The sequence below is a fragment of the Cervus elaphus genome, chromosome 6, assembly GCF_910594005.1.
Source record: "Cervus elaphus chromosome 6, mCerEla1.1, whole genome shotgun sequence".
NCBI classification, from domain to species: Eukaryota; Metazoa; Chordata; class Mammalia; order Artiodactyla; family Cervidae; genus Cervus; species Cervus elaphus.
Window position 1 is genome coordinate 34,477,503 of NC_057820.1, and position 26,114 is coordinate 34,503,616.

Genomic DNA, 26,114 nt, shown 5'->3' on the forward strand with positions numbered 1-26,114 from the left:
ATGAAGCATACCATTCAACAGGTCTTGAGAGTGTATGGTACTGTCATAAAAACAAATGGGCAAATGGAACAGAATCAAGTGCCCAGAAATAAACCCAAGCAAATATGGTCAACTAATATTTGACAAGGGTGCCAAGAATACTCAGTTTAGAAAAGACAATCTCTTCACTAAAAACCACTACAATATTGTAAAGTAATTAGCCTCCAACTAATAAATGAAAAAAAATTAAAAAAAATTATGCTTGGGGTAACTGGATATTCACATATAGAAAAATGAAACTGAACCCATATTTCATAACACTCACAAAAAATAACTCAAAATGGATTGCACATTGCCGGTGAGAATGAAAAATGGTACAGTTACTGTAGAAAATGGAATGGTGGTTTATCAAATATTTGACATAGAATTATCATATGACTCAGCAACTTTACTTCTCTCTACATCTTTTTTCCTTGTTGATTTGCATCTGTATTCTTTTGCTGTAATAAGCAATAGCCATGTATATAACAGTTTTTCTGAACTCTATGAGTTCTACCAACTCACTGAAACTGACAGTGGTATTGAGACCAGCAACACATAGCCTGATAAAGCATCATTCCAAGTCCATCATTCCATACTGAAAGAACAATTTGTTAAAAACAATGGGAAGGCATCCAGAGTCAAGGCAAAAGCAAGGTCACAAAACCAGTAAAATTAGAATACTCATACTGGAGTGATTTCTAGAGGAATATTAACAGTGTGCTTGAGTACTGTTCTATTGGTAGAGAAAACCCAATGGAATTAAATTTAAGATTTTTGAAAAACCAAATCTGTTCTGATCATGAACATGAGATCCGAGTTCCCTGTTGTGTAGGGCTTAATGGGTGAGTGAAGACCTTAACTCAGGTTGCTCTGGCTCTCATTCAAGATTCTTCAGTTACTGTCTGGGTACCCTTCAACAACTCACGTCAACTCACTCTCTGAGTATATCAGCTTCCCACATGTACCACAATGGCACCGATCATTCCATCTTCATAATTTATAGGCATTGTGTAAGTTAATACATGCAAATGCTTAACCAGGGTCTAGCAAAACCTTAATAAATGATTTTTATAATCATTCTAGAAGGTTTTACAAAGGGATGAATTATTGTTTTGGTCTTAAAAAATCCTATAATGAACTATTGACTCGAATTATTCAAATATATAAAAACATAATTTTTCTTTTTAAATATAATGGTTTCTATCATTTTATTTTGCATCTTTGAAACATTATTGTTAATGATTTTGAAAGCATTAATTTAGAATTCATGGTAAATGTTATCACATGGTTTTTTCAACCCTTTGTTCACTAATATGAATAATTGAATATTTCACACTTATTTGCAAAGTACTTTTTAAAATCTATGTATGCCATGCAAAGATAAATCTGTATTTGTAAAGTGCTATATGACTTTCTTCCCTCCCATCTGACACATATGTAGTGATCCTAGAGAACTGCCATCTTTATGTCCTGGCTTAGGAAACAAAGAAAAAAAAAAAATGATGAGACTGTGCTGCTAAAAAATGACTGAAGAAGGGAAAACAAGATCTCTATTACTATCTGTCACTGCCATGACTCAAAGAACGCCATTCCAACTAAGGACAACACTCTTTGTGAAGTGATGTGGTTGGCTAGTGGAGTAGAGATGATTGCCCATACTATAGTGACTCTCTGCTACAGACCCACAGAAACAGGGTCATATTCTCTATTAAAGGGAAGTTCAGCATGTGTAGGTAAAAGGAACAATCCAGATAGTGAAGACACTTTGTTTTATATCTAAGAGAAAGGAAACAACTCCTGCTTCAGTGTTATGAATTCAGTAACTAGCAATAGACAGTGGCTCATATCAACAGTCTTCCTGTTCTTTGCCCCCCTCCCCACCACTGCTTGACTCAAACCACAAGTTCTAGTCAACTATATCATTTACACATTTCCCAAATACATATATATTAACCAGAATATATATATATATATGTATACATACATATACTCTTACTTTCATTAGCACCAAGATACCTGATATCATTTTATTTCCCCCAAATAAGTCTCTTAATATTCACTTTTTGACATATTTTTAGGAAAAATACACACATAGAAAGCTTTTAAATAGGAAAAATTATATACAAAGAACTCTTAAAACTAAAAAAAAAAATTAAGAAGACAAGCAACTTAATTTAAAAAGGGCCAAAAACTTTTTAACACACACCTCACCAAACAAGACATGCAAATAGAAAAAAGAATATGAAAACAGTCTAGATGTCAAGTTGTCACATGCATGCAAGCTCAGTTGCTCAGTCGTGCCCAACTGTTTGTGACCCCATGGACTATAATTCTCCAGGTTCCTCTGTCCATGGAATTTTCCTGGCAAGAATACTGGAGTGTGTGGTCATTTCCTACTCTAGGTGATCTTCCAGATCCAGAGTTCAAACCCATATCTCCTGTGATTCCTGCATTGGCAGGAGGGTTCTTTACCACTGAGCCACCTAAGAAGCCCATCATGTTATTAAAGGACTTCAAACTAAAATGACGAGATACCACTACACACCAGTTACAATGGACAAAACCTGGAACGCTGACAACACCAAACAAATACTGGCAAGGATGTCGAACAAGAGAAGCCCTCATTCACTGATAATAAGAATGCAATGATAGAACCACTTTGAACAATAGTCTGTCAATTTCTTACTAAACTAAATATAAGGTCATCATATGATCAATGAATCATACTCCTTGATATTTACCCAAAAGAACTGAAGTTTTACTTCCACACAAAGTCTGGAGTTAGGACATTTACAAAAACTTTATTTATAAATTGACAAAGCCTGGAAGCAGCCAGAATATTTCTCAGTAGGAAGGCAAACAAACTGTGGTACATCCAGACAATGGAATGTAATGCAGCACCAAAGCACTATAAAGAAGCTGATTAAATCCCTTTAATGGATACACATTTTCATTGGTTGAAAATTAACATGACAACACCAACATTAATTAACTGCCATTTAAAATTTTAGCCTTACTTTCTAACACTCTCATTCTGTATAATCGTGCTACATGCTTCTTACATTACCTGAACTATGCCAGATTTTTTTTACCATAGGTTCTTTACATTATGTTCTTCCCTCTGTTTGAAATGTTGTTCACACAATCTCTCAACTATTAATACCTAATTCTTGATCATTTTTCAGATCTTGGTAGAAAATAAATTTATTTAGAAGAGTTTTCCTTTGCTGATAAATAACTGGTTCCTAGTGTTATGCTTTTATTATATGATATTTTCCTTCAGCCTATGCACATTCAGATTTATTTGTTCAAAATCTGTCTGACTGGTAAATTGTACTCTCTGAGTTCACAGAATCTACCTATATTATAAGAGCACAACATATAGCACATGGTAGGTCCTCAAGTAATATTAAATTACATGATTGAAGAAATAAGTTAATATGGACAGGAGAAAACACAATAAGGGGAAACTCTCAGCCAATAATAAAATGTGTGTCTATGAATATTCAACTCTTCTTCTAATCCAGACTGGAATCAAATAATTGATCATTGTTGAGAAATCTTTCATTTAAAAAATTTGCCCAAATGACAGGTAGAAGGATGTTAAACAGGTTTTTAAAATACATGGATAAAAAATTATAAAATGATTTTATGAAATAAATATTGCAACCAAAACACACAAAGAATTTTTAGTCTAAAATATTAATAGTATTCTACTTATAGTTCACTGCTCACTTTTCCCCCAACTTTTCCTAAAATAAAAACACAGAAAAAAATAAAATTCACACTTATATTAAAAATCAAGTCAGTCATCCACATATAATATATATAATATCTGTATGAAATATACTCTACTTACAATATTAACAGTAACATAATGGGAAATACATTTGACAGATGACTTTTGCTTCTTACTTGAAGTTATGTTTGGCAGAATTAAAATTATACCAACTTGAAAACTGGTTAGCTTTCTCTAATACACACATATTATTTCCCAAGATGAAGAAAAGATTTTCTGTCTCAGAATGTTCAATAACACACATTTTGAGATTTTAACTCCCATAATTTAACACTGCAAGTATATAGATGTACACTTGGGGACATATTCCATTTAGAAAGATAGAAATTTCCAAAGTGAGATGTGACAGAAAGAATATTGATAAGAGTGCATTTAGGTGAACTGTAATTTTCTTAATATTGAACAGCCATACTGGATAAAACTCTCACATATCTTATACTAGGAGTCATAAGTTGTAAATCTCAATCTGTATCAGATCAGATTAAAAATTTACAGAGGAATTCTACAAATATTTAAAATAAGACTGTTCAGACTTCCATATTTACTTGATTCAAGTTATCTGTGCAGTTCATTGCAAGTGTAAGAGAATGCTATTATGCAACAATTTTGCTTTTATTCTCAATTTCTGTATTTTAGTTAAACCAAAATTGAGCAAACTATAGTTCACAATCCAATGTAAAAAGTTTTAAGGGAAAATAGCTATGGTCACTTATTTACCTATTGTCTGTGACAAGTTTAGCTACAATGGCACAGTTGAGAGGTGGTGACAGAGACTTTATGACCTACAAAGCCTAAAATATCTACCCTCTTACTCTTAACAGAAAGATTTGCTGACACTGCTGTGTCACTTCACTTATCTATTCCTTGAATATGGGAATGTTAGCCTTAATTGTTTTAGTTTGTATTGAAATTACCAATAAGCCTTAAACAACTAGATAGTCACTGAGTAAAAGGTAGAAATTTGACACCATGGACCACTAAATCTAAGGAAAAGCTACATAACCAGAAATTGAAGAAATGGGACTAGATAAGTTTTTCCTCATTCCAGTATATGTAAATTAAACAATAAATAAATACACAAAATATGTATCTAAAGCAACTTCATAATTGTATCTTCCCACAGGAAGTTAAAGTTTCAAAGGTTCAAATTTGAACAATCAGTCCCATTTTGGTAGATATTTTATACATACAGCCCTCCTAAAATCTTTATGGATCTTCTGTGTGTCTGATTATGTCTCACCCATGCTCTAAAAGTCATACAAATGGCAGGTTTTGATAAATGCCTCTCACTAGAAGCCTAGCCCATGTTTCATTAAATTTTTATTTATTTATTTATTTTACTTGGCGGCTGATTACTTTACAATATTGTAGTGGTTTTTTGCCATACATTGACATGAATCAGCCATGGGTGTACATGTGTTCCCCATTCTGAACCCCCCTCCCACCTCCCTCCCTATCCCATCCCTCAGGGTCATCCCAGTGCACCAGCCCTGAGCATTCTGTCTCATGCATTGAACCTGGACTAGAGATCTATTTCACATATTATAAGATACATATTTCAATGCTACTCTCTCAAATCATCCCACCCTAGCCTTCTCCACAGAGTCCAAAAGTCTGTTCTTTACATCTGTGTCTCTTTTGCTGTCTCTGTATAGGGTCATCATTACCATCTTTCTAAATTCCATATATATGCATTAATTTACGGTATTGGTGTTTTTTTTTCTGACTTACTTTGCTCTATATAATAGGCTCCAGTTTCATCCACCTCATTAGAACTGATTCAAATTCATTCTTTCTAATAGCTGAGTAATATTCCATTGCATTTATGTACCACAGCTTTCTTATCCATCCATCGGCCGATGGATATCTAGGTTGCTTCCATGTCCTGGCTATTGTAAACAGTGCTGCGATGAACATTGGTGTACACATGTCTCTTTCAATTCTGGTTTCCTCGGTGTGTATGCCCAGCAATGGGATTGCTCGGTCATATGGAAGTTCTATTTCCAGTTTTTTAAGGACTCTCCATAGCCACTATTCTCCATAGTGGCTGTACTAGCTTGCATTCCCACCAACAGTGTAAGAGGGTTCCTTTTTCTCTGCACACTCTCCAGCATTTATTGCAAACCAAAAGAAAGCAGGAGTTGCAATACTCATATCAGATAAAATAGACTTTGAAATAAAGTCTGTAAAAAGAGTCAAAGAAGGACACTACATAATGATCAAAGGATCAGTCCAAGAAGATGATATAACAATTATAAATATATATGCAACCAAGTTAGGAGCACCACAATATGTAAGACAAATGCTAACAAGTATGAAGGGGGAAATTAAAAGTAGCACAATAATAGTGGGAGACTTTAATACCCCACTCACACTTATGAATAGATCTACTAAACAGAAAATTAGCAAGGAAACACAAATTTTAAATGATACAATGGACCAGTTAGACGTAATTGATATCTATAGGACATTTCATGCTAAAATAATGAATTTCACCTTTTTCTGAAGTGTACATGGAAGCTTCTCCAGGATAGATCACATCCTAGGCCATAAATCTAGTCCTGGTAAATTCAAAAAAAATGAAATCATCTCAATCATCTTTTCTGATCACAATGCAGTAAGATTAGATGTCTTGAGAGACCCTTGGACTACAAGGAGATCCAACCAGTCCATCCTAAAGGAGATCAGTCCTGGGTGTTCATTGGAAGGATTCATGCTGAGGCTGAAACTCCAGTACTTTGGCCACCTCATGCGAAGAGTTGACTCATTGGAGAAGACCCTGATGCTGGGAGGGATTGTGGGCAGGAGCAGAAGGGGATGACAGAGGATGAGATGGCTGGATGGCATCACCAACTCAATGGGCATGAGTTTGAGTAAACTCCGGGAGTTGGTGATGGATATGGTGTGCTGTGATTCATGGGGTCACAAAGAGTCGGACACAACTGAGCAACTGAACTGAACTGAACTGAACAGGAAAAAAACTATTAAAAATAGAAACATATGGAGGCTAAACAACACACTTTTGAATAACCAGCAAATCACAGAAAAAAATCAAAATATGCCTAGAAATGAATGAAAATGAAAACACAACAACCCAAAACCTATGAGATTCAGTAAAAGCAGTGTTAAGGGGAAGGTTCATATCAATACAAGCCTACCTCAAGAAACAGGAGAAAAATTACATAAATAACCTAACTCTACACCAAAACAAGATTGCCAAGACAAATATCAATAACCTCAGATATACAGATGACACCACTCTCATGGCAGAAAGTGAAAAAGAACTAAAGAGCCTCTTGGTGAAAGTGAAAGAGGAGAGTGAAAAAGTTGGCTTAAAGCTCAACATTCAGAAAACTAAGATCATGGCGTCTGGTCCCATCACTTCATGACAAATAGACAGGGAAACAGTGGAAACAGTGGCTGACTTTATTTTTCTTGGCTCCAAAATCACTGCAGATGGTGATTGCAGCCACGAAATTAAAAGATGCTTACTCCTTGAAAGGAAAGTCATGACCAACCTAGATAGCATATTAAAAAGCAGAGACATTACTTTGCCAACAAATGTCCGTCTAGTCAAGGCTATGGTTTTTCCAATGGTCATGTATGGATGTGAGAGTTGGACTATAAAGAAAGTTGAGCACTGAAGAATTGATGCTTTTGAACTGTGGTATTGGAGAAGACTCTTGAGAGTCCCTTGGACTGCAAGGAGATCCAACCTGTCCGTCCTAAAGGAAATCAGTCTTGGGTGTTCATTGTAAGGACTGATGTTGAAACCGAAACTCCAATACTTTGACCAACTGATGCGAAGAGCTGACTCATTAGAAAAGACCCGATGCTGGGAAAGATTGAGAGCAGGAGGAGAAGGGGACGACAGAGGATGAGGTGGCTGGATGGCATCACTGACTCAATGGACATGGGTTTGGGTGGACCCTGGGAGTTGGTGATGGACAGGGAGGCCTGGCATGGTGTGGTTCATGGGGTCGCAAAGAGTCGGACATGACTGAGTGACTGAACTGAACACCTAAAGCAACTAGAAAAAAGAAATCAAGCACCTCAGGGTTAGTAGAAGGAAAGAAATCATAAAATTTAGGGCAGAAATAAATGCAAAAGAAACAAAGGAGACCATCACCAAAATCAGCAAAGCTAAAAGCTAGTTCTTTGAGAAGATAAATAAAATAGACAAACCATTAGTCAGACTCATCAAGAAAAAAAGGGTGAAGAATCAAATCAATTAAATTAGAAATGAAAATGGAGAAATCACAACAGACAATGCAGAAATACAAAGGATTATAAGAGATTACTATCAGCAACTATATGCTAACAAAATGGACAACTTGGAAAAAATGGACAAATTCTTAGAAAAGTATAACTTTCCAAAACTAACCAGGAAGAAATACAAAGTCTTAACAGACCCATCACAAGCGTGGAAATCAAAACTGCAACTGGAAATCTTCCAACAAACAAAAGCCCAGGACCAGATGGCTTCACAGCTGAATTCTACCAAAAATTTAGAGAAGAGATAGCACCTATCCTACTCAAACTCTTCCAGAAAATTGCAGAGGAGGGTAAACTTCCAAACTCATTTTATGAGGTCATCATCACCCTAATACCAAAATCAGACAAAGATGCCACCAAAAAATAAAACTGCAGGCCAATATCACAGATGAACATAGATGTAAAAATCCTTTATAAAATTCTAGCAAACAGAATCCAACAACATATTAAAAAGATTATACATCATGACCAAGTGGGCTTTTTCCCAGAGATGCAAGGATTCTTCAATATTCACAAATCAATCAATGTGATACACCACATTAACAAATTGAAAGATATTTCAGACTTTTTAAAGCCCAAGACTATGAATTCCCTAAAAATGCTTTTGTCAGGCTGAACTATCTGCTAGGTACCACCTTAATTCATTGAGATGTCTTATCAAAGGATCCCATAACAACACTATTGATCTGATCTCTACTGTAAAACTGTCTTTCTTTTAGAATCTTTGGCTCACTGGATATGAGAAATAGCTTTGTTTCCCAACCTAGCAAGTTCTGATATCTCAGTATTCTCTTATAAGTTTAATTCCAAAGTGTCTTGTTAGTTTTGTTTCATACATTTGTTCACAAACAACTGAAATAAATAAATACATGTTTTCAATATTTTATTTAGACAACTCTTCCTAAATCAAAAAGAACTTAAGGATTATTAAAAATCCAACTTTACCTGAGGAAACATTTTTACCAAATGATAACAAAGATACAACACAGGTGGCCATTTTTCTCAGACCCCTTTAGAGATTTCCTTGCCATTTTTTTCCAGGTTTCTCTAACAATTTTCTCACCATTTTCCCAGTTTCTATTAACACTTCTTTTCTGTTGTCATTCAGCCCTGAAACTAATGCCACCTGTCCTAGGTTTCTGTTATGGCAACATTCTAGTCCTGAAACCAATTTCTGCATCAGTGATCTACTGCCTCAATAATGCTGCATGGCAAACCACTAAAAAGTAACATCCAATGAGCACTGATTTATTTCATGAGACTGTGTTTCAGTGTTCAGGTTGGCTGGCTCTTCTGGCTTTAATTGTGCTCACTCACGTTTCTGGATTTTAGTAGACTGTCAACTGGGACAACAAGTGTTCCTGGGCCACTGGACCTCATCTTATTGCACCTTAGCTCATTCATATGATAATAATGGTGAGAAGAGGACCTGAGTAAAAGTGGAAACATGTGTTTGTTCAAGCCTATAGATGGATCACATCTGTTAACATCACTTTTATCAAAGCAAGTCACTTGTTTGAACTCAGAATCTAAGGGCTACGAAATACACTCTGCCTCACTGGTGAAAGAAGCTACAAAGTCACATGGTGAAGGGTGTAGCTGGAGGGAGAAATGAAGAACCGGCCCATTAGTGTGGTCTACACAAGAGTTGTGGGCTTCAGTGGGAACGCTGGCTTCTCCTACTTAGGAAATCATTTCACCCTGCTATGCTTATCGCATATACTGTCTGACAGCAGACAGTTCAGGGAGAAAGTCTTATATGTCCAGTTTATTTTCCCACGATCCTGAAGATAGAAACCTTTACACAGATAGTCACTGAGTCCACAGGTAGAGAGACCAAGAACATTAATCTGATACATAAAAAATACTATATACATGCTCTTCTATTTGAAATAATGTCAGTGCTTTTTTTTTTTTTTTTTTTTAATAGGTCATAGGACTTTGGGTATCTTAGCCATTCTATATCATTGCCTGTTTCTCCATAAGGCAATGTCTGTTTTGTTTTTGTATTTCTCCTTTCTCCCTAATCTGAGGAGAGTTTTTCCATCTTTGACTTTCTATGATTTAATAGAGCAAAGGGCATATAAAAGTTGTGGTTAATAAATGTATTAATTACTATTCTGATATAAAGAAGAATATATTTGAAACATAAGTAGTTCTCTGTAATAACAGAAAAAAATCCTAAAAATGAGAATCACAAATAAATTTTTGGTTGACTTGAGATGAGTTCCCTTAGCTTGGGTTCCCTTAGAAAGCAGAGCCATGGGTGTGGGGCTGTGTGCATTGTTTTATTAGGTAGTGCAGTCCCTTGACTGAAGGGTAAGGAAAATGAACAGAGAACGGGGAGATGGTCTAGGAAAAGATATATTAGGAAGATGTCCTCTGTTGGGACAGAGGTGACTCACCTCAGCTAAGGAGACTGACTGCCTGTTCTGCGGGACCATGTCCATGAAGGTCCATATAAATTGTGTTACAAGTATCTGTAAGGGATAGAAAGGGGGAAGAATTTATCTACTGACTCTTAGCACACTAATAAAAGTTCACTCCTGGAGTTTTAACTTCCCTGGCATTTCAAGGTGGTGCCTGTTTGCATTACACACACATAGGCAACCCCTCTATGAGTAAGGAAACAGAGCATCATGGGCAGTATCACTAGCACAGTCCCCAACCGGTAGGTGAGAGTTGTCTCCTGGAGCCAGAAGCTCAGGTGAGATCAGTCAGTTCTCTCTCCTAGCTAGAGCGAGAAACAGCTAGAGCTGAGATGATCAGCAGTAGTCTTATAAAGAAAGAGTTGTTTTTTGTTTTTTTTTTAATCAGGTTATTAAGACAACTGAAAGATTTAAATTCACCTAATTTGTCTTTTAATAAGCTAACATCCATTTGTTTGTCAGTTTATTGATTCAACAAATATCCAATGGCTAGCCATATTGTGCCAGACAGGATAATGGAAACCAGGTAGATGTGTTGATGAGAGGCACATCAAGGATTTTTAAATTTTCTGAAGAAAGAACTATGTTTTATAGAGTGACAAACAGATCACTTATAAACAGTATTAGACGTTAGGGGAAGATAAAGCAACGTATTTCCATATGGAGAATGAGTTCCAGTGTACCTTTTAGAATGAGTATCAAGAATAGTTTCAAAATTAATATTCCAAATAAACTGGAAACACTAAAAAATTTTTTGGAAAATAGAACTGGAGGAAATGTAAGTGATACAAGTGAAAGAACCAAAGAATGTGTGGGCTTTGCATGTGTAGGTGTCAAAATAAAAAGTCAAAGGAATGAAATCATACACTTCATCCCTTTGCAATAAAATCTCTAGCAATAAAACAGTGGTCATGAATTCTAAGTAAGAACCAAATATGGCAAATCATAGGAGCTAGTACATTAAATAAAGCATGCATTGAAAACTATTTTATAAGAGATTTGTCATATCAAATAACTTGCTTTTAATTTTCTTCTGGCTGGCCTGGCCTACAACCAATTTTCATAACTGCATTTATGTAACATTAAGTTATGAAGAAGAGAATTATTTAACCATATCTATTTGGATAAAGGAGAAACAAAACAAGTTCTCTGTTATATATACATGTGGAAAAAGCATCAGGACTTCAGAAACTTTCTCAGCAGGAAGCCAGTGTTAAATAGCAAAGGACAAAAATAGATTTGGCATACAGAGGGCACAGAATTCATCTAAATCATTCAGCTGATAGAGTCTGAGGATAAAGCTGAAGTGGTAAAAAATCAGTCTATAAATTGTTCTATTGACATGGGAAGAAAGTAAGTGTGGACCTATTTGTTTCAAAGAATTTCTTAAATTCCTAAATATACTATGTTTGAACAGACTATTAGGTGTTTCTCCCAACTCATCACATCTACAGCTTCAGCAAGAGCTATATATAAATTAAGCAAATATGCTCATATATATGAAGACTTGTTTTTCTGATTCCCTGCATCGCTCTATTTTATTTTTTCCTTTGCTAAATATCTGGGTAAGATAATGAGGACACTATAAGCAATATATCTGCAAGAAGGTGATTATTTTTATATGTCTCTCCATGGTCAAATTGAAACTCTTTCTTATGTGAAATTCATGCAGTGTTCCCTGTTCAATTTCAGTAAAAGAGATCCTATCATGTGTGTACCACACACTACTTTAGCAGCTTCATTTGACAGATGGGCACTGTTCAGGAACACATTTTTCCTAGTTCTGACAGTACCTAGGAGTTGAATTTCCCCTTATATGTTAGATTTAGCGTCAGAAAGCTTTTAAATACATGTAGTCACATATGCAGCACAGTAATGGAACGTCTGTTCGAGACTCAAGAGCATAGTATGGCAAAAAATGATTAAATGCATATTGACACTCTGGGGGAATGTAAATATATTTTTATTTGTATCATGTGAAAAGTGTAAGTTTCATTAAAGATCTATTTCAGTTATCCATAAATTGGCTACTGGTCATAACAATTCAGATTTTAGTGCAAAACACAGCAATAATATAATCGGAAATCACAAATGTGATGTCATGTTTTACAAAATAAAAATATATATTCAGCAAATAGAAACAAAGATACCTAGAAAATCAAGGTTTATAAAGAAATACCACTATTCATTACTTTCTACTAAATGAAATATTTAACTCATCAGCATCTCTTCTGCTACAAATAAGACAGCGTATTTTTCACCCTTAATTTATTGTTATCTTCAAATAAAACCATGCTACATCTAATTATAAAACCATTTTGTTAGCACAAATATATCACAGAATTCCTTAATAGATTTTCCTTACCACAGATGAAAGTAAAAAGAACGCCCTAAATCTCTTGTCAATACAGTATTTTTTCCTCTACTTTTCAATTATTATACAAAGGAAATCTTGTTATAATCTGCTCTTTGTTCTCCGCAAAGTTGAGCATGGGTATTACCACTGGTTTCAGTATTGAGAATTGGCGTGCACAAAGGAATGTCAGTTCAAAAGGCTTTCAAATAGTACACAGAGCATTTCTACTAGATAGAAGATGAAGTGTTATAGCATTAATAAGTCTTTCAGGGCAAACAGATATATCATTTTTAAAGAGTGAAAGCAGGCTTTTTTAACTTATATAATATTTAAATGTTTGAAAATATAGCATGGTGATTGCACATTATTATTGGAAAATAGCAGGGATTTCTCTTGTCACTCTAGGGATATTTGCTAAGAATATCTTTTGTATATGTACAAACCTTTTAAGTTATATATTTGTGCTTATTTTCTTCAGCTATTTTTGAAAACATTAAAAAGAAAATGAGTGGGAATGTCTTGTAGATGACTCTCTACAATCACTGAAGTATCCTAACTATCACAAATAATAACCAAAACCCAGGCATTTCTCCAAGGGGCATGACAATAACAGTATTCTCTCTCAAGCCTCCAATATCAACTTTCATGACTTTCTTAAATTAGACTACATAAGCTAGTAAATTTTCTTTTTTCTTTTTAGTTTATGTACCCTGGACTTGGAGTTGAAGAAATCAACAAACTTGAAATGCTAACAAGCACAGATGCAAAAAATCCCAAAGGACCAGGAATGTACAGCCTAGAAAAGGCAAAACACTTAGATAATAGCTGGTCTATGTGAAACTAACCTCACAGAAAAATACTGTGGTCCCATTCCAACTCAACCAACAGAGATTGATGAGCATAGACTTTACCAGAGCATAGACACTACCAGAGAGAAAGGCATCACACCACCAACTTGTCATGCAAGCAGAAATTACACGGAAGACTAAACTTTCAGGTCAATCAAGAAGCAACACAGTCACCATCCCATTCCCACTGGAGTGATGTCAGTGGAAGCCTAGTGGAGAGTCATGAACTTCATCATTACCCAGAGTTAAGGTATTTCTCCTACTTCCAAGCTGTCAGTAGAGTTATAGAGAGCTATAACTAGGTACTCCCATTATTACCGTCAAGGTGCTATTGCTGGGCATGTAGTGGACATTCAGGAATTCCATCCCCACCTAGAAATAATAAAAAGTCCTTACGCCCCTCAAATGATAAGAGGCTTAGTGGAAAACTTGGACTTCTATTTCTACCTAAAGATACAAAGAATAGTGAAATGGACATTTCAGAACTGAAAAACATAATAACATCAAAACTCAGTGGTTAGGATCAAGAGCAGAATGAAAGGGAACGAAGAAAGGATTAGTGAACTTGCAAATAGAATAAGAAATGTCCCAATCTGAACAATAGAGGGAAAGTACATTGGAAAGAAAGAAACGGAAGGAAAGAGAAGAAAAGTAGAAAAAATATTTATATATCTTATTTATATTTATATCTTTAAGATGTTTAAGGTAAGGTTTCAAAACTTTACCTGAAAAGGAAAAATGCTACCAGTAGACCAAGGAAAGTCTTGTATCTCTAATGTAAAACCTAGAGTGACCATTATAAAATCTATACAATGTTGTATACTCCAAAATACTATTAAGTAAAGCAAAATAGTATACTAAAAATATTCAAAAGACCAGAAGAAAGGCTTGGAAGAAAAAAAAAGAGAGAGAGAGAGAAAAAAAAACAAAAAATACAAGACCACTCAGAACACAAAAAATAAACTTGGAAATTTAAGCCCTAACTCACCAATAATTATATTAAATATAAATCATTTAAATAAATCAATGAAGAGGAAGACAATGACATTTAAATTTAAAAAATCATTTAGATTAGAAAACATACACAGTTTATAGGAAATTCATTTCAAATTTAGTAGTATAGCTACATTGAGTGTAAAAGATAAAAAACTTACATCATGAAATATTAATCAAAATAAAGCAAGATTAGCTATACTAGTGAAAGATAAAGTATTCTTCACAGCAAACAAATTACTAGAGGCAGAAAGGGACACTACATTATAATAAAATCATTAACCTACCTAGAAGACATAGCCATCCTAAATGTGTATTCAGCAAGCAAGAGTTGCATAACATGTAAACCATAAACTGATAGAATTGAAGGGAGAAATAGACAAATCCACAAAACTATTTGGATATTTCAGTATCACTCCCTCAAAAACTGATTGACCAGGTACACAGAAAATAAGCATGACATCAACCTACAGGATGTAACTGATGTGTGTAAAACACCTCCATCTGACAACAGCAGAACGACATTCTTGTCAATAACTCATCACATACATATACATACTATATATTACATTTTTATAATGACAATGTTATGGAAATAGAGAGGAGATTAGAAGTTCTCTAATCTCTAACAGAGAACAGATTAGAAATTCCTGATTTGGGAGAGAGCCAATGGGTGTGGCCAGAAAAAGGCAACGTGAGAGATTCTATGGTAATGGGAATCATGTGTATCTTGACTGTATAACAGTCAATATCCTGGCCATGATGTACTATACTTTTACAAGATGTTACCACGGAAGAAACTGGAAAAAGAATAGACAACGTATCTCTATATTATTTCTTACAAGAAATAATTTTAAGAATTATATCAGTTCAATTATTTTTAACATTTCTTCTTATTTAAAACTTTTATCTTTTTGTGTTGTAACAATAATCTGTCTCACATATTTGCTTTAATTGAAATGATCAAAAGCATAAATAAACTCCAAAGGCAGATACTGGAAAATTTTTAAAAGTACGTTTGAGTCTAGAATTTTATGAACCATTCTAGAATCAAATGTACTTTTAAAAAATTTCCAGTATCTGCCTTTGGAGTTTATTCATGCATAGGTTAGAAGTATGAAGTATAATTTCCTCACTGTGTTGGATGGTAAAAATTATCTAACTTTGAATTAAAATTTACTTTGAACCATTTGTAATGAAGTGTGCTTATGTTAAGAACTTGAGAATTCATCATTAAAATAGTTCTTGTATTCTTGCTTTTGAAGTTACTTTCAAGGTAGGAACTTTGCTAATAACAAACACCCAAGGATGAATCATCAACTGTCTAGCAACTTAGATAAAATGAATAAAATTAGGGAAGAACTGTACAAGAAAATGTCTTAAATTTCAGCTTTATGGATGCATTCATCCAAGTACAATACTGAATTTTGCAAGCTTACTCTTTAAGAGGGTTTAATTCACACCTAAAAGCTTTCAAGAAATTATCTTGATCATTACATGCTAACTGTATTTAGTATAATTTTCTTAGAAACATTTCTTTTTCTCTCCATTTGAGCCTCATGGCATACTGCATCTTGTATCATTTTTAAGAGCTACATTTTTGTAAAAGTACTGAGTTCTGAGTTTGGAATGCTGTTACACTGGGCACAAAACTGGGCACAAAAACAAGGAACCAGAATATTCTGTAGTATGCAAGTGTTGAGATCTGTCACAGTGTAGACCTTTGATAGCTATAAGGTTAAGTGTCTCAAGCACACAACTAAATGGGAATTCAATTTCAGTTTTGAAAGGTGCCAGTAACAGCACTCATTCACTTTTCACATAGTAGAACCTATCTGCTTTGGTTTCCTCTGCTCTAGCTTCCTCCCTTTCCTCACCCAATACTCCACTACATACACATTTTCTATTTAAATTAGCAAAATATCCATTAAATCAATTAAAAATGACCAACCCCATGAAAGAAGAAAAAAGCAATTAAGAATGTTTAAAAGAGTGGAGGCTCAATTCACCACAGTTTGCTTTCATCCATTGTAAAAATTCACAGATATTCATTATTTCATAAATTAAACTCTTCTATTAATAATTTTTTCCGATAAATGATACTTCTCATGTAATTCCTTTAGTATTCATGTTCTGTTAATGCTTTTCATGCTTGCATACCTTTCCTTCTCCACTATCAACTTTAAGGAATCAACTACAAAGTTCTCACAAAAAAAACTAAACCAAAAAAAAATTAATAATTTCTGTGCAGGAACTGCAATCTCTCAGCATATTTTCCCCTTAAGTGGCACAAATTCCGTGCCAGATTTAGATAATTGACAGATTTATGCATGTGTAGAGTGCCTTCGTGCCTTTTCTATCATGTGCAGAAGAGTTTATAAAATGCCTTAAGGCTCAGCCAGAAGCTTTGGCACATTTTCTAAGCAGGAAGTTGGACTCATAGTCCTAATGCAAGCCTGCTGGTGAATGAAGTCATAATTCTGAAGAAGTGAGGCCACTGCAGGTTAAAGAAAGAACAAAAGGTCTATTGCTTTGAGGCTGGCAAGGTGTAGGTCATAAACATATTGTTTAAAAACAAAGAAATCAACAGCTCAACATACAGAAATAAAAAAGGTAATCTTTATGTTTCCAGAAGCTATTCAGATTCATAGTGTGCTTGCTTTTTGGATTTCACAGGAAAATTAAATTGTTATTGTTCCTTTCAACTATATTTTAGCAAAGTTAAAAAAAAAAGTGGTCAGTGATCAACCAAATGAGTTACATTTTGCCACCCTTAATTCAAAATAAATCAGAAGAGTTAACAACTTAGCATTTTACATTGATTGGATAAATGCAGACTTTACTCTGACTCTTTCCTACACAACATTTCACTGTACATAACTTGAATTAACATGTCATTCAATAAATTAGCATTCAATCACTAATAAGATAAATATACTGTATTAATAATAAAATGGTTAAATTATTTGCATAATGTATATTCATTATAATGCTTTATTTACCTTTAGCCATTCTGCTCTAAGTTTGTTTATGTCATATGATCTCAATAATATTGAATTAGCTTGAAAATAACAGGGGGACTTTGATTCTGCATCAGATAGGCTTTCTTATGTCCTAAATAAAATCACAATCATCAAAGAAATTGAGTAAATTCACAATATTTTATTGAGCATCTATTATATGTTCAATAATGTGCTACAAACGTGAGTGGATCCAAATACACAATATATTCTCTGATTTTAGAAAGCTCACAACATATCAAAATAGTTAAATAAGTGGTAAATGATATATCTAAAGAAGAGTAGAAGCAGCTCAGAACAAAAAATAAAATTTTCAGGAAAAAGTAAAACAATTCTAATATTTATAATTTTTCCACTGTGTTAATTAGGTTAGAAGAACACATTGCCTTTGTTATTACATGCAGTCTACTAGAAAATAGGTATGCATATAAGTAACTTGACTATTATAATATTGTATAATTTACATATGTATCATATTATGGTGATTCTTGAGATAGAGAACAATGTTGGTTAAGGAAACTATTAACCTTTAAAAGAAACATTAAAGAATCCACCTGCCAATGCAGGAGATGTGGGTTTGATCCCTGGTTCAGGAGGATGCTACAGAGCAACTGAGCCTGTGTGCGAGAGCCTGGGAGCCACAACTAGTGACGTCCCGGTGCCTAGACCTTGTTCTCTGAAACAAATGAAGTCACCACAGCGAGAACCCTGCGCACCTCGACTAGAGAGCAGCCCCTACTCCTTGCAACTAGGGAAAAGCCTGTGCAGCAACCAAGATCCAACACAGCCAAAAGTAAATAAATGAATAAAATTTAAAATCTGAGGCAGAAGCCGAAACATGGCAGAAAGAAGGAACTCATGTGGAGGAAGACACGGCAATAAAAATGAATGGTTTCATTCATTATGGCAGAATGAAAACATAAAGGCAAGTTCAGTTCCATGCATATATAGCAAGGAATAACGAGTTGAATTTAGCTAGAGTTTGCTTTGTTAATACAGGAGAGGCAGAGATGTGGGTTCAGCCTCTGAGTTTGGAAGATCCCCCGGAGTAGGAAATGGCGATCCACTCCAATAGTCTTGCCTGGAGAATCCCATAGACAGGAGCTTGGTGGCCTTATTCTCCTTAGGGTTACAAAGAGTCGGACATGACTGAAGCACACACAGAGTATACGCTACACATTATATGATAGTGGGAGAAAATTTTCCGAGGCACTTACTTGGGTTGTAACAAATAATGCTTACATTCCTGGTGGTAGTTTAGTCGCTAAGTCGTGTCCAACTCTTTCGACCCCATGGATTGTAGCCTGCCAGGCTCCTCTGTCCATGAGATTCTCCAGGTGAGACTACTGGAGTGGGTTGCCATTTCCTTCTCCAGGGGGTCTTCCTGACCCAGGAATCAAACATGGGTCTCCTGCCTTGCAGGCAGGTTCTTTACCAACTAAGCAGTTCCTGGATGAGGAGACAACGAAAATTGTTCTGGGTCATTCAGCTCTGGTAGTGTAATAATCAAAATAAGTTCACAACTAGAATGTGTGTGTGCTAAAATCACTTCAGTCAAGTACCACTCTTTGTGACCCCATGGACCGTAGCCTGCCAGGCTCCTCTGTTCATGGGATTCTCCAGGCAAGAATACTGGAGTGGGTTGCCATGCCCTCTTCCAGGGGATCTTCCTGACCCAAGGATGGAACCAGAGGCTCTTATATCTCCTGCATTGGCAGACAGTTTCATTACAACTAGCGCCACCTGGGAAGTCCTCAACAACTACAATGTACTGCAATAAAAATTTAAAAAAATGCAAACAAGTGTAGTGTTTAAAACCCATTCACCCAGAAGTCCTGAAATAATTTTAAATTATGTAAGACTCCAATCTAATGCATTCAAGCGATTATAAACTCAGGAAATAGTGACTAATAAATTTTTGAAATCTGGGAAGAAAATAATTGACATTTTTCATATCTCTTATCACTTATGTACACTGGGTACAGATTTTATTTGGAGTTCACTCACAGCATGATTAAATTGTCAAATTTTAATGTAAACCAAACATATGGAAGAAAAGAAAGAAAACAAGAGCCAATTTAATTGAAAAGTTCAGTCCTAGACCTTCATTTCAAACTTTTATCCCAAGGCACAAGTTTCTTTTTCCAGTCATGAAGCCTTGGGCTTTTTCTCATTGTTTAATTTGTAAATGATTGTAACGTGAAACAACCAACAATAGAAAATATGAACTCCATAAATCACATCTGATTACTACAGCTAGACTGACCCAATTGGAGAACACTTGAGGTTTTTTGTTTGTTTGTTTTTAATTTCTTTTTTTTAAGTCTTCTTTTTTTATTATGTAGAACATTTTTTTTTTTAACTTTATTGGATTTGTTACAATACTGCTCCTGTTTTATGTTTTCGTTTTTTGGCCCCAAGGCATGTGAGATTTTAGCTCCCTGACCAGGGATCAAACCTGTGTTCCCTATATTGGAAAGCAGATTCTCAACCAATGAACCACGAAGCAAGTCCCAGCACTTAAATTCTTTATTTTATTAAAGAATAAGCAGCTTGATACATATGCTAAATGAATTGAGTGAAGCAATTAATGTAGTTTTCTATTACCATTCACATCTTTTCCATATTCTTGATCTTAGACATCTTGACCAGTAGCTGTCTTTTCAGGCTGATCAAAAGGTAAGAGGGAGAGAGTATAAAACAACACAAGGAAAGATGGAAGGAGGGCAGAATATCAGAATGTGCTTAATGGAAATTAAATTTATTGTATGTATAGTTTACATTAATGGCATTGTTAATAAAATCATTCAATTGTGACCCTAACCTAGTGCTCCATAATAACATTTTGAGATACACTCCAAATTGAGAAGTCAACTGCAGACTTCTGAATTGTTATTATGCAGCAAAATATGTTTCAAAGCTTTTTGTCCAATCCACAAGGCCGAGAATATGGGGGGGTGGGGGGGGGCATTGCTCAGCACGTAAAGAATTCACCTGCAATTCAGGAGACACAGGAGACCTGGGTTTGATCCCTGGATCAGGAAGATCCCCTAGAGAAGGAAATAGCAACCCATTCCAGTATTCTTGCCTGGGAAATCCCATGGACAAAGGAACCTGGAGGGCTACAATGCAAAAGGTTGTGATCAGTTTAACATGACTGAGCCACTAAACACACATACAAAAATTTAGTAAAATTTATCAGATATCACAAAGCACATATTTTCACATAAAATAGTCTCTAATCAGGTTCAAACAGTAGGTGAAATCATGTGAATTACCCTTGAGCTATTTATCCATTGCCACATAGAATTTTTTTCACAAAAAATAATTTCTAACATGGGTCACACAGTAGGTCAGAAGCTGTGATTTACCCCTAAGCTATCTAGGCATATAAACCAGTAAAAAAATAAAAATTAAAAAAAAAAAATAGGACGATATGCACTACAAACAGTACGGTGGAGAAGTGATTAAAAATAATTTTTTCATGTTTATTCCCTTTCTCCTTCATCAGCTCACTCAACAGATGCTAAAATTTTCATAATATTACCTCAAATGAATATTTTATCTATTTTTTTAATTGAAGGATAATTGCTTTACAGAATTTTATTGTTTTCTGTCAAACCTCAACATGAATCAGTCACAGATATATATGTGTGTGTATATATATATATATATATCCCCTCCCTCCCCATCCCACCCCTCTAGGTTGATGTTTGAGTTTGAGTTTCCTGAGACATACAGCAAATTCCCATTGGCTATCTATTTTACATATGGTAATGTATGTTTCCATGTTACTCTCAAAATATCTCACCCTCTCCTCCCCTCTCCCCAAGTCCATAAGTCTATTCTCTATGTCTATTTCTCCATTTCTAAACTGCAAATAAATTCTTTAGAATCATTTTTCTAGATTACATATATATGTGTTCAGTTCAGTTTAGTTGCTCAGTCATGTCCGACTCTTTTCAACCCCATGAACTGCAGCATGTCAGGCCTCCCCATCCATCACCAACTCCTGGAGTTTACTCAAATTCATATCCATTGAGTCGGTGATGCCATACAACCATCTCATCCTCTGTCATTCCCTTCTCCTCCTGCCCCCAATCCCTCCCAGTCCCAGGGTCTTTTCAAATGAGCCAGTTCTTTGCATCAGGTGGCCAAAGTATTGGAGTTTCAGCTTCAACATCAGTCCTTCAATGAATAGTCAGGACTGAATATATGTGTTAATATATGATATTTATCTTTTTCTTTCTGACTTACTTCACTCTGTATAACAGGCTCTAGGTTCATCCATTTCATTAGAACTGACTCAAATCTGTTCATTTTTTATGGCTGAGTAATATTCCATTGCATATATGGACCACAACTTCTTTATCCATTCATCTGTCAATGGACATCTAGGTTGCTTCCATGTTCTAGATATTGTAAATGACAATGGGAGACATGTGTCTTTTTTAATTTTGGTTACTCAGTATATGCCTAGGAGTGGGATTGCTGGGTCATATGGTGACCTAGTTCTTCCTAGTTTTTTAAGGAATCTCCGTACTGCCTTCCATAGTGGCTGTATCAATGTACATTCCCACCAACAGTGCAAGATCATTCCCTTTTCTCCACACCCTCTCCAGAATTTATTGTTTGTAGACTTTTTGATGATGGCCATTCTGACCAGTGTAAGGTGATATATCATTGTAATTTTGATTTGCATTTTCTAATAATGAGCGATATTGAGCATCTTTTCATGTGTTTGTTAGCCATCTGTATGTCTTCTTTGGAGAAAAATCTGTTTAGGTCTTATTCCTACATTTTGATTGGGTTGTTTGCTTTTCTGGTATTAAGTTGTATAAGCTGCTTGCATATTTTGGAAATTAATCCTTTGTCAGTTGTGTCATTTGCTATTATTTTCTCCCATTCTGAGGGTTGTCTTTTCACTTTGCTTATAGTTTCCTTTGCTGTGCAAAAGCATTTAAGTTTAATCAGGTCCCACTTATTTACTTTTGTTTTTATTTCCATTACTCTAGGAGGTGGATCACAGAGGATCATGCTTTGATTTATGTCATCGAGTTCTCTGCCTATGTTTTCCTCTAAGAGTTTTATAGCTTCTGGTTTTACATTTAGGAATTTAATCCATTTTGAGTTTATCTTTGTGTTTGGTGTTAGGAAGTGTTCTAATTTCATTCTTTTACATGTAGCTGTCCAGTTTTCCCAGCACCACTTATCGAAGAGGCTGTCTTTGCCCCATTGTATATTCTTGCCTCCTTTGTCAAAAATAAGGTACCCAAAGGTGCATGGATTTATCTCTGGGCTTTCTATCTTGTTCCATTGGTCCATATTTCTGTATTTGTGCCAGTACCATACTGTCTTAATGACTGTAGCTTTGTAGTATAATCTGAAGTCAGGAAGGTTGATTCCTCCAGCTCCATTCTTCTTTCTCAAGACTGCATTGGCTATTCAGGGTCTTTTTTGTTTCGATATGAATTTTGAAATTTTTTTTTGTAGTTCTGTGAAAAATGCCATTGATAATTTGATAGGGAAAGCATTTAATCTGTAGATTGTGTTTGGTAGTATAGTCATTTTCACAATATTGATTCTTCCTACCCAGGAACATGGAATCTCTCTCCATCTGTTTATGTCATCTTTGACTTCTTTCATCAGTGTCATAATTTTCTGTGTAGGGTTCTTTTGGCTCCTTAGGTAAGCTTATTCCTAGAAATTTTATTATTTTTATTGCAATGGTGAATGGGATTTATTCCTTAATTTCTTTTTTTTTTAATTAATTTATTTATTTTTTCAGTGGGTTCAGTCATACATTGATATGAATCAGCAATAGATTTAGACGTATTCCCCATCCCGATCCCCCCTCCCACCTCCCTCTCCACCCGACCCCTCTGGGTCTTCCCAGTGCACCAGGTTCGAGCACTTATCTCATGCATCCCACCTGGGCTGGTGACCTGTTTCACCATAGATAATATACATGCTGTTCTTTCGAAACATCCCACCCTCACCTTCTCCCACAGAGTTCAAAAGTCTGTTCTGTACTTCTGCGTCCCTTTTTCTGTTTTGCATATAGGGTTGTCGTTACCATCTTTCTAAATTCCATATATATGTGTTAGTATGCTGTAATGTTCTTTATCTTTCTGGATTACTTCACTCTGTATAATGGGCTCCAGTTTCATCCATCTCATTAGAACTGGTTCAAATGAATTCTTTTTAACGGCTGAGTAATATTCCATGGTGTATATGTACCACAGCTTCTTTATCCATTCATCTGCTGATGGGCATCTAGGTTGCTTCCATGTCCTGGCTATTATAAACAGTGCTGCGATGAACATTGGGGTGCACATGTCTCTTTCAGATCTGGTTTCCTCAGTGTGTATGCCCAGGAGTGGTATTGCTGGGTCATATGGCAGTTCTATTTCCAGTTTTTTAAGAAATCTCCACACTGTTCTCCATAGTGGCTGTACTAGTTTGCATTCCCACCAACAGTGTAAGAGGGTTCCCTTTTCTCCACACCCTCTCCAGCATTTATTGCTTGTAGACTTTGGGATAGCAGCCATCCTGACTGGCGTGTAATGGTACCTCACTGTGGTTTTGATTTGCATTTCTCTGATAATGAGTGATGTTGAGCATCTTTTCATGTGTTTGTTAGCCATCTGTATGTCTTCTTTGGAGAAATGTCTGTTTAGTTCTTTGGCCCATTTTTTGATTGGGTCATTTATTTTTCTGGAATTGAGCTTCAAGAGTTGCTTGTATATTTTTGAGATTAATCCTTTGTCTGTTTCTTCATTTGCTATTATTTTCTCCCAATCTGAGGGCTGTCTTTTCACCTTACTTATAGTTTCCTTTGTAGTGCAAAAGCTTTTAAGTTTCATTAGATCCCATTTGTTTAGTTTTGCTTTTATTTCCAATATTCTAGGAGGTGGGTCATAGAGGATCTTGCTGTGATTTATGTCGGAGAGTGTTTTGCCTATGTTCTCCTCTAGGAGTTTTATAGTTTCTGGTCTTACATTTAGATCTTTAATCCATTTTGAGTTTATTTTTGTGTATGGTGTTAGAAAGTGTTCTAGTTTCATTCTTTTACAAGTGGTTGACCAGCTTTCCCAGCACCACTTGTTAAAGAGGTTGTCTTTTTTCCATTGTGTATCCTTGCCTCCTTTGTCAAAGATAAGGTGTCCATAAGTTCGTGGATTTATCTCTGGGCTTTATATTCTGTTCCATTGATCTATATTTCTGTCTTTGTGCCAGTACCATACTGTCCTGATGACTGGCTTTGTAGTAGAGTCTGAAGTCAGGCAGGTTGATTCCTCCAGTTCCATTCTTCTTTCTCAAGATTACTTTGGGGGGGAGGAGCCAAGATGGCGGAGGAGTAGGACGGGGAGACCACTTTCTCTCCTACAAATTCATCAAAAGAATAACTGAATGCAGAGCAAACCTCACAAAACAACTTCTGATCGCTAGCTGAGGTCATCAGGCGCCCAGAAAAGCAGACCATTGTCTTCGAAAGGAGGTAGGACAAAATATAAAAGATGAAAAGTGAGACAAAAGAGCTAAGGACGGACACCCGTCCCGGGAAGGGAGTCTTAGGCGGCCTTGCTTGGGCTAGGGTCCGGGCCTGAGTGCCCTGAGGAAAATCGGAGGGAGCTTCTGTGAGGTGCCAACTTGAACTGTGGGAGACCAAAAGAGAGAAAATTAACCGGCCGGAACACACTGCCGGCCGTTCGCAGAACAAAGGGATGGAGAAAGTCCCAAGAAGAGGTCGCAGGCTGCGGACCCGCCCAGCCCCGCCGGAGGCAGGAGGCAGGGGGGAGGGGAAGGTCGCGGCGAGACACAGGGCGCAGGCACCCGACCGGCGCGGGCGGGGACTGGGGCTGGGGACGCGGAGGGCGGAAGGCGCGCGCGCCCGACTGGCGCCGGCGGAAACTGAGACTGGGTCCGCGGAAGGGAGGGGGCGCGCCACACCTGGGGAGAGTGCGCCCACCAAGCCCCTCGCTGCCTGGACAGCTCTGACGGGGAAGGCACAGAGAGCAGGCGCAGCTTTTCCTTCCGAGCTTTTGTGGAACACCCGAGGGCTGGAACCTAGCGCAGCGCGGGGCGCGCTCCATATAGAACAGCCGGGAGCCTGAGCAGCGCAGACGGAGAAAGCAGCGTCAGCCCCTCCCGGCAGCGCCAGCCCGCCCCCGCAGGGCCAGCCCCACCCTGCAGCATCAGCCCCGCCCCGCAGCGCCAGCCCGTCCCCGCAGCGTCAGCCCCTCCCAGCAGCGCAACGGAACTAGCTAACTGAATAAGAGTCCACCTCCGCCCGCCTGTGTCAGGGCGGAAATGAGGCTCTGAAGAGACCGGCAAACAGAAGCCAAATAAACAAAGGGAACCGCTTCAGAA